The sequence below is a fragment of the Carlito syrichta genome, unplaced genomic scaffold (genome assembly GCF_000164805.1).
Source record: "Carlito syrichta isolate Samal-C Ts95f unplaced genomic scaffold, Tarsius_syrichta-2.0.1 Scaffold309624, whole genome shotgun sequence".
Lineage (NCBI taxonomy): Eukaryota > Metazoa > Chordata > Mammalia > Primates > Tarsiidae > Carlito > Carlito syrichta.
The window spans coordinates 528,146-536,593 of NW_007253720.1; positions in this window are offsets into that span (position 1 = coordinate 528,146).

Sequence of the window (8,448 nt, forward strand, 5' to 3'; positions counted from 1 at the left end):
GAACATCATCAAGAAAGTGAAGCCAGGCGTGTTGGCTCACACCTGTAATCCCAACACTTTGGGAGGCTGAGGCGGGAGGATTGCCTGAGCCCAGAGTTTCAAGATCCAGCCTGGGCAATTTGGTGAGACCTCATCTCTACAATAAATAAAAAAATTAGCTAGATGTGGTGGCATGTGCCTATAGTACCAGCTAGTTGGAAGGCTAAGGTGGAAGGATTGCCTGAGCCCAGCAGGTCAAGGCTGTGGTGGCCATGAACGTGCCACTGCACTCTAGGCTGGGCAGTAGAGTGGGACTCTGACTCAAAAAAAAAAGCAAGAAAGTGAAAAGACATTATTTATTTATTTACAATCTTCTAGTATTCAGACTATATAAAGAATCTTTACAACTCAACAACAAAAAGTCAAATAACCGAATTTTTTCAGTGGGCAAAGGACTTGGATAGGTACTTCTCCAAAGAAGACATACAAATGGTCAATAAGTACATGAAAAGATGTTTGGCATCATTAGTCATTAGGGAAATGCAAACCAAAATAACAATGGGATATCAGCACATACACACTATGATGGCTGTAATTAAGGAAAATAGCAACAATGGCAAGAATGTGAAGACACTAGGACTCTTGGACATTCCTGGTGGGAATGCAAGATGGTGCAGCCACTGTGGAAACAATGGGTGGTTCCTTAAAAAGTTAAATATAGAATTACTATATGACCCAGCAATTCCATTCTTAGGTATATACCCAAGAGAAGTGAAAACAGATACTAAAACAAATACCAAATATAAATGTTCGCAGTAGCAATATTCACAATAGCCAAAAGGTAGAAACAACCCAAAAGTCCATTATTGAATGAATGAATAAACAAAATGAAGTATATCCACACATTAGAAAATTATTCTGCAATAAAAAGAAACAAAGTACTGATAAATGTTACAACATGGATGGACCTCGAAAACATTATGATAAGTGAGAGAAGCCAGACACAAAAGGTCATGTGGTATATTATTTAATTTATGTGAAATATCCAGAATAGGTAAATTCATAGAGACAGAAAACAGGTTAGTGGTTGCCAGGACATGGGAGAGGGGGAAATGGGGAATGACAGTCTAATGATCATGAAGTTTCTATGGGGAATGATGAAAATGTTGTAGAACTAGATAGAGGTGGTGATCACACAACATTGTGAAGGTACTAAATGCTACTGAAGTGCACGCTTTTATTTATTTATTTATTTTTGAGTTGGAGTCTCACTCTGTCGCTCAGGCTGGAGGGCAGTGGCATGCTCATGGCCACCCCAGCATCGATCCGCTGGACTCAGATGATCCTTCTGCCTCAGCCTTCCAAGTAGCTGGAACTACAGGCATGCGCTACCACGCCCGGCTAATGTTTTTGATTTATTGTAGAGATGAGGTCTCGCCAAGTTGCCCAGGTGGGTCTTGAACCCGCAGGTTCAGGCAATTCATTCACCTCGGCCTTCCAAAGCGCGGGATTACAGGCTGAGCCACCAAGCCCAGTTCCGGTTCATTTAAAAAAAAAATTTATTGTAGAGACGAGGTCTGGCCAAGTTGCCTGGGTGAGCCTGGAATCCGCGGGCTCAGGCAATCCACTTGCCTTGGCCTCCCAAAGTGCTGGGATTACAGGCTGAGCCACTGAGCCTGGCAAGCGCACGCTTTAAATGGCTAATTTTTTGTTAAATAAATCTTACCTCAAATTTTTTTAGGCAGATTTCTTGGGTCTCACTTTCAGAACTTTTTGTTTGTTTGTTTTTTTGAGTTAGAGTCTCACTCAGTCGCCCAGACTGCTCCTGCGATCCTTCCGCCTCAGCCTTCCAAGTAGCTGGAACTACAGGCGCGCGCTACCACACCCGGCTCATTTTTTATTTATTGTAGAGATGAGGTCTTGCCAAGTTGCCCAGGCGGGTCTCGAACCCGCAGGCTCAGGCAATCCACTCACCTCGGCCTCCCAAATTGTTGGGATTACAGGCTGAGCCACCGAGCCCGGCCACTTTCAGAGCTTTTGACTCACTATATCTGGCATATGAGGCCCAGGATCTGAATTTCCCACATGTATCTCAGATACCTCTAATGCAGGTGATCCAAGGACCATATTTTGAGAAACATTGCTGAACAGTGTTAAACCTCCTATTGATTATTTTCCATAGATCCCTGAGCCTCTCTTTTTATCCCTCCTTTTTTTTTTTTTTTTTAATTCGGGATCTTGCTCTGTTGCCCAGGCTGGAGAGTGCAGTGTCACGATCCTGACTGACCGCAGCCTTGATTTCCAGGGCTCGGGCAATCCTTTTGCCTCAGCTGAGACAACAGTATCTGAGACCACAGTTGCAAGCCACCATGCCTGGCTAATTTATTTCTTTTTAAAAATTTTTTGTTTAGATGAGGTCTCGCTACATTGCCTAGGCTGAGTCTCTCTTTTTGTAACATACGTTGTAATTGTAATTACTTATCCTGCACCTCTTTTTCCCTAGACTATAAACTCTAAGAGGGCAGGGCCCATGTCTTCCTTATTCATCCTAATATCCCCAGCAATATGCTCAGTAGATATAGGGTGAGCTGAATTACTGAATTGGATTCACTAGGAGGAATCAGAGTAAAAGGAGGAAATCCTAAGGAGTCTCTAGCCCAAGAACCCACAGTCTAAGTGGGGGGTCCGAGGTTTAAACCCCCTTCTCTCCGTGACTTCCACTGCACGATGAACTGTATTAGTACACAGTGTGGAAAGCAGCATACTGTGGTTGGGAAAGGAGGCCTTCCCCTACCCCAAACTGGACTCCCCTGGGGGAGGCATGTCCAGCAGCTCATGGCCAAGACTGGAGGGAGTCATTTTCGTTCTGAGATCTTGGCATGGCATCCAGGGTGCATAGCTCTGTTGTTATCTCCTAGCTGGAAGACTCCGGTCAGGTTTTTCTGGCCACCCTGGTCAGTTCCAGTGCCTTTTGGCTGGGTGACCACTCTTACTCTTGGCTGCTTCCACAGTGTCTTAGAGCACACAGTCAGCAGAACAATTTCCCTCACCTTCACTGAGCTGGGCCTGGGCCATCCTACTGTTGCCTGGGCTGGCTTCTGCAGCCTCAGCCACAGTGTGGAAGCATGATGCAGCAAGGGGTGTAGGTGGGACATCCAGCTGCCAGCTGGAGACTCATGCTTGGGCCTCTCACGAAGAGCCAGCACAGATGCAATTTTTCTCCTCACTGCTCTTGCCTCTCCCATCCAGACCCCTCGAGTCAAACAATTTTTCTCCCCCCCCATCTGTGTCTTCCTTCTTTGAGGAGAAGAGTGAAGTTTTCTACTCTGCACTAAGTTTGTCACCATCAACCCTAAATCGATCAATACTTACCACCCCCATAGATGCATACACACACAAAAATAGGAAAACCAGGACCTTTTCTTAATTTTATGTTTGGCTAATTATATGGCCTTCTTCAAGGCGCTGAACCTTTCCCTCAACATGAAAAAAGTCACTTCCTGATGAGTATGGTGGCACATACCTGTAATCCCAACTACTCGGGAGGGAGTGAGAGGATTGCTTGTGTTCAGGACGTTGAGGCTGCAGTGAGCTATGATCGTGTCACTGCATTTCAGCCTGGGCGACAGAGCAAAGGCCCATTTCTAAAATAAATAAAGAATATAAGAAGAAATAAAGATAATGAAAAAGTCACTTCCTTTGAGTACTTGCTAGGTACAAGGCAGTGGAGCTTAGTCTTATGTGCATTACCTCATTCAATTCTCATGCAATCCTACCAGATGATGTCTTAAACATGTAATTGTGAAATAGATGTACAGAAGATATCTGAAACATGGCTATGAACGATTTAACAAATAAGTACCCTATACTATGTTAATATATAATCTATTTGCTGCATATGTGTATGTGATAAACATTCCCTTTTCTTTATAGTTTTATTACCCATGTATGCATTTCTAAATGATGTAGTTTTGTTTATTTTGAAACATAAGTAAATGGAATCATACTGTACATGTTCTTTTGAGTTTTTAAAAACTTACTCATGCCGGGCTCAGTGGCTCAGCCTGTAATCCCGCGCCTTGGGAGGCTGAGGTGAGTGGATTGCCTGAGCCCAGGTTCAAGACCCGCCTGGGCAACTTGGCGAGACCTCATCTCTACAATAAATCAAAAATATTAGCCGGGCGTGGTAGCGCACACCTGTAGTTCCAGCTCCTTGGAAGACTGAGGCAGAAGGATCACTGAAGCCCCAGCAGGTTGAGGCTGCGGTGGCTGGCAGCGGCCACTGTACTCCAGTCTGGGCGACAGAGTGAGACTCCAACTCAAAAAAAATAAAAAATAAAAAAATAAAAAAATAAAAACTTACTCATATCTTTGTTAAATGAGTTCATTTACATTATTTCATGTATCTAAAGTTAACTGACGCTCATTGCCATTTATTCCATTGTATAATATATCATAAGTGGTCTTTCCATTCACTACAAATGGGTATTTGGGTCGTTTCTCCTTTTTGGACATTATGACATTCTTCTATATGAGTTCTGGTGTATAGGAGCCCAAAATTCCCTAAGACATACAATCAGTAGTGGAGAATTGTTGTATCACAGACTACAAGTATCTTCAGCTTTAATGGGCAAGTCCAAAGGTTGTGATAAATGTTATATTTATCCTACTCACTTTACTGATGAGGAAACTGAAGCTCAGAAAAGTTTATCAGTAGGTATTCCAGGATCACCAGTTCCAAGGGGGTAGAGCTGAGATGTAAACTAAGTCAACCTGACTTCAAAGTATATGCACTTAACTAACTGTGTATCCTCTGAATTAAAGTATATTCAACTGGATTAGCCGGGCGTGGTGGCACACTCCTGTGGTTCCAGCTACTTGGAAGGCTGAGGCAGAAGGATCATCTGAGCCCAGCAGGTCAAGGCTGCAGTGGTCGTAAACATGCCACTACATACCAGTCTGGGTGACAGTGAGACTCTGACTCTAAATAAATAAATAAATAAATAAATAAATAAATAAATAAATAAAAATAAGGCCGGATATGGTGGCTCATGCCTGTAATCCCAGCACTTTGGGAGGCAGAGGCAAGAGAATTGTTTGACCAGCCTGGGCAACTTGGCAAAAACCTCATCTCTAGAATAAATTAAAAATTAGCCTGCACACCTGTAGTTCCAGCTACTTGGAAGGCTGAGGCAGAAGAATCGCCTAAGCCCAGCAGGTCGAGGTTGCTCCAGCCTGGGCAATGGAGTGAGACTCCAACTAAAAAAAGATAAAAATAAAAATAAAATAGCCGGGCTCGGTGGCTCAGCCTGTAATCCCGCGCCTTTGGGAGGCTGAGGTGAGTGGATGGCCTGAGCCCGCGGGTTCGAGACCCGCCTGGGCAGCGAGACCTCATCTCTACAATAAATCAAAAAAATCAGCCGGGCGTGGTAGCGCATGCCTGTAATTCCAGCTACTCGGAAGGCTGAGGCGGAAGGATCGCCGGAGCCCAGCAGGTCGAGGCTGCAGTGGCCGGGAGCGGCCACTGCACTCCAGTGTGGGCGACAGAGTGAGACTCCAACTCAAAAAAAAAATAAAAATAAAAATAAAATATATGTAACTAGAAATCTGGTAATAACTCAACAGCTTAAAAAATATAAATGATTAGTTATCTCTCATATAGTGATCTGAGGAGAGTGTTTCAGATCATCAGGCAGTTCTGTTCCACAGTCACTAGAAATCAAGGTTACTTTAGAGCCTTGTCACATGGCTACCATGTCTGAAATTCAACTGGGAGGAGGGTGGTACATGTGTAAGATTTTTAATGTATGTATAAGGTTTTATGGACTAGTCTTATTGCACTTTTTTACAGTCATGTGGCCATACCTACCTGCAGTGGAAGCTAGAAAATGTAGACCCTGGCTGGACTATCTCAATCCTATTACCATGGAAGAAGGGGAGAATGGACTTTGGTGGACAATTAGCCATTTTGCCACAGTGTTTCACCCACCCACCTCCCATTGTTTCTGGAGTTATTTCTTCCCTGCCTTACTTTTTTTTTTTTTTTTTTATGAGTTGGAGTCTCACTCTGTCACCCAGACTGGAGTGCAGTGGCCGCTCCCGGCCACCGCAGCCTCGACCTGCTGGGCTCCGGCGATCCTTCCGCCTCAGCCTTCCGAGTAGCTGGAACTACAGGTGCGAGGTACCGCGCCTGGCTAATTTTTGATTTATCATAGAGATGGGGGTCTCGCCAAGTTGCCCAGGCGGGTCTCGAACCCACGGGCTCAGGCAATCCACTCACCTCAGCCTCCCCAAGGCGCGGGACAACAGGCTGAGCCGCTGAGCCCGGCCCCTGCCTTACTTTTACTAATAAGTTCTTGTTTTCTATCTCATGGAAACCTCAATGATTAAGTCATGTTCAATGAATAGACTGTAGTCCAAGAAAAAGGCAATGGGCTTATTCTAACTGGTTGTTGGGCAACGTGAACAGAGGCACCCTTCTGTAACCATCCACTTTTCTTCAGTGAGGGCCTACGCCCCGTGAGGTGCTGAGCACACACAAGGGCATCATGCCTGCTTGCCACACATGAGAATTCCAACGAACAGCATGCGTGGCTAAAGGGTTAATGGCATGCGCACCCACAGGGTTGAACCTAGAACCAACACACGAAGTCTCAGACATTTAGCCACATTCTATCTCGCAAGGACAATGCCACATAGCACGTACAGAGAACTGGACTGGATGGGAACTACATGGAGAAAGAAATGTGTATTCAGTGTGAAAGAAATGTGTATTCAGTGTGCGCCCCACAAAGCACAGCGCTATGGAGTAACTTCATACTTCCAGTGGTCCTTGGAAATTCCATTCTACTCAGGATTGGACATAACATCCCTGGGTCTTCGCAAGTCTTAAGGGGCTTACATTGGAATGGTCCCATTCAAGGGTCCATGGGTCTCCTAATACCTAGAGGCATCCTCAAACAAAAGAGGCTGCTTTGTGAGGGAGTGAGTCCTCTGTGCCTGTGAGGGAGGCCTGTGTGGATTAGGTAAGAGACTGGATGACATGACTTCTAGGTTCCCTTCTAAATTTAGGCCTATATTCCAAGATTAAATGGATATTGTTCTAAAGTGCCAGACACTCAGAACCATTACCTTTTGGTCTTTTCTTCTGCCAGGCAGATGAGCCATCCTGAGAAACACAAAGGATGGGTGGGGGTGGGGGAAGTAGGAGAGGTGTGGCATAGGGTGACGATCAGAAAGACCTAGAAGGTGTGTGCTGGGCAAATCTCTTAACTGCTTTCAGCCTCAGTTTCCTTATTTGTAAAATAGACCTGTGTCTGAGAAATAGTAATCATCCCCATTTTACAGATAAGGAATCCAGGCTCAGAGAAGTTAGCTTGCTGAAGAATTCACTGTGGAAAGCAGAGTCAGGATTCAAGCCCAAGTGGTCTGACTCCAGAGAAGTTCCTAACTACTGAGATTCACTATTGGGGTGGGCGTGTGTAGGATGGATAGGGAGGGAACTACTCTAACACACTTAATATGGACTTATGTTGTCAGATGCTTCCTGACTTCCAAGTTGCTAAAACCAAAGTAAAGCCGGGCTCGGTGGCTCAGCCTGTAATCCCGCGCCTTTGGGAGGCTGAGGTGAGTGGATTGCCTGAGCCCGCAGGTTCGAGACCTGCCTGGGCAGCGAGACCTCATCTCTACAATTAAAAAAAAAAACAAAAAAATCAGTCGGGCGGGGTAGCACATGCCTGTAATTCCGGCTACTCGGAAGGCTGAGGCGGAAGGATCGCTGGAGCCCAGCAGGCGAGGCTGCGGTGGCCAGAAGCGGCCACTGCACTCCAGTCTGGGTGACCGAGTGAGACGCCAACTCCAAAACACAACAACAACAAAAAACAAAGTAAGTGTGTTTTAGCAGGAAGGGAACACAGTCTTGTGGGTGGGCAGGAACAGACTCAACGACCCCACTCTTTCATGCCATTTCTTTCTGGGTTTTACAGCCTTGGGCGGGGCCCGAATAAGGGAACAGCCACACGAACACAGGCCCAGAGCGCCTAGGCCCCGAGACAGGGCGCAGAGCAGCCTTTCTCTGCAGGACGCCTCGGAAGCTCCCCTCCCCCAGCAGCCAAGTTGGGGGTGTGCCGCGGTTGCCACGGTTTATGCTTCTCCAGAGCTTCGGAGCAAGATTTCCCCCAAAAGCCATATTAAATAAATAAAAGGAAATTCAGCAGATGGGAACATGAATCAATGAAAACTCCCACATGAGTGCAAAGATTTATGTCAAAAAACAAAACATCAACATCTGGGAGCTGCCGGTCTCCTCTTGGCTGCTCGTTCGGAATGGATTCTCGCGTCGCTTTCCGCCTCTTTCGGGCCCTGGAAGAGGACAGAGGGAAATAAAGAATGAAGCCCATTAAAAAGTAGTCATTTTTAATCAGAAACGAACGCTCTTTCCCCTCAAGGCAGGCGGGAACGTGGCGCGGG